This window comes from Agrilus planipennis, unplaced genomic scaffold (genome assembly GCF_000699045.2).
Source record: "Agrilus planipennis isolate EAB-ADULT unplaced genomic scaffold, Apla_2.0 scaffold15, whole genome shotgun sequence".
Classification (NCBI taxonomy): Eukaryota; Metazoa; Arthropoda; class Insecta; order Coleoptera; family Buprestidae; genus Agrilus; species Agrilus planipennis.
The window spans coordinates 1,730,744-1,732,673 of record NW_020438871.1 but is presented as its reverse complement, the minus strand read 5'-3'; the positions used below and the strand labels follow the sequence as shown (position 1 = coordinate 1,732,673).

Genomic DNA, 1,930 nt, shown 5'->3' with positions numbered 1-1,930 from the left:
AAAAACAAAAAAAACATGCAAAATAAAAAATTAATTTGAATAAAACGAACTTAATGAATTCTACTAGATAGAGCATGCAAGATAAAGAACTATTTCAACTACTGGGTCATCTTTGTCTTCTCCAACGTCGATCTGAAACAGATACGGTGGCAAACAGATTAATAAAGAGCAATTAAAATTAATTATAACAAGTATTCTCACCTTAATTAATTATAGAACGTAACATTCCAAAGTTTACAGGTGTGAAAGGTAAACCAACTCCAGGAGGAATACTGTAGCAGAGAATTTCTTATTTTGGTGGAATTCAAATAAATATCCAGTTGTTCTCACTCATGGGTTGAAAATTAATTGCATGATGTTACAAGGCGAATACGAAACAGCAAATCAAGAATATAATTCAGGAAAGACCACACCCTTGTAGACTTGGGCTGTTTCAGTATGACCAAACTGCACATTAATTCTCTCTCATTTATTNATGCTTGATTAATTATATCTGAATAATTTCTCATAAGATTTCAGTTTACAGGAACATTAGAAGAACTCAGGATACCATTAAATTATGAAATTATGGAGCCATTAGTTGTATTAGTCCTCAGTTCTCCCAGAAAGTCGATGTGCCCATGGTTCTAAAGAAAGCATGAAAGTGCCCTTGTTTCATTGCGAATGAAGGCAGTGTGCTGAAAAAAGAATTTATGACAATGAAATGGTATGTAACAATATCAGTTAAAAATAGTAAATGATATCTGTAGATAACTTCAATTTCTTAGATATTTGTAACTTGTTTTAATAGACAACTTTTAAACAACGTTTCAGAAATGGCAGAACAGCTCTTTCCATTAGTGTGCATGTTACTGATTTATTTGGTTTAAAAATGATAATTTATTACTTTTTCTTGCCGGTTTGTATGTAGATTGTCCCACAAATGACGAGGGATTGCAGTTAATTTTGATGCTACTGAAGCAACCGATGCTATTGATGTCTGCACCTTGCAACATTATGCAGTTAATTTTTGCCATAACAATGAGAGGCAGTTGGAAATTAATTAATTTGGAAGCGACTGGAACAACAAATTATCTGCACTTTCTACAATTAATTAAGGTGAGAATGCATGACTTCATTAATATCAATTAGTCCTTATTATTCTGTTATTGAATATTTGTTAAAATTTATCTATCGTCAACAGTATAAATTGAGGTTATTGTGCATCTATATCTCTGACAGATAGTTATTTCCCACAGAATAAATTGACATTTATCATTGATCTATCTATGGAGTTTATCTATCTATGGATTTTCTATTTAACATTTTTCTATTGTCTGCATCGTAAATTGACGTGATATTTGACACTTATCTATGTCGCGTTCTATGGTTGTGATGTAAAATGGCGTAATGTTTATCATTTTATTATTCAACTATTTTACTTGCTGTTTGATGCGTTTTCATTTGTGTTTCTTAATTATGAGTGTAATTAATATGTGTTTTTGTCCATTTCTGCAGGTTATACAATAAATGAGAGGATTAATGTGCAGTTTGGTTATACTGAAACAGCCCAAGTCTACAAGGGTGTGGTCTTTCCTGGATTATATTCTTGATTTGCTGTTTCGTCTTCGCCTTGTAACATCATGCAGTTAATTTTCAACCCATGAGCGAGAGCAACTGGATATTTATTTGAATTCCACCGAAATAAGAAATTCTCTGCTACAGTATCCTTTCTGGAGTTGGTTTACTTTTCGCACCTGTACACTTTGGAATGTTACGTGCTATAATTAATTAAGGTGAGAATACTTGATATAATTAATTTTAATTGCTCTTTATTAATCTGTTTGCCACCGTATCTGTTTCAGGTCGACGTTGGAGAAGACAAAGATGACCCAGTAGTTGAAATAGTTCTTTATCTTGCATGCTCTATCTAGTAGAATTCATTAAGTTC

General features: G+C 32.2%; 1 protein-coding gene and 1 long non-coding RNA gene across 6 annotated transcripts in view; one reads left to right on the top strand and one right to left on the bottom strand.

Annotated features, from left to right (window-relative positions):
- The window catches only part of LOC108737595 (nucleolysin TIA-1), a 744,862-nt gene that overhangs the window by 535,233 nt on the left and 207,699 nt on the right, over positions 1-1,930 (bottom strand). The gene's annotated exons all lie outside the window — the stretch shown is intronic.
- LOC112905538 lies at positions 1,068-1,868 on the top strand. Its single transcript, XR_003231854.1, has 3 exons — positions 1,068-1,098; positions 1,498-1,775; positions 1,845-1,868. It is a non-coding gene; the product is annotated as an uncharacterized LOC112905538 (long non-coding RNA).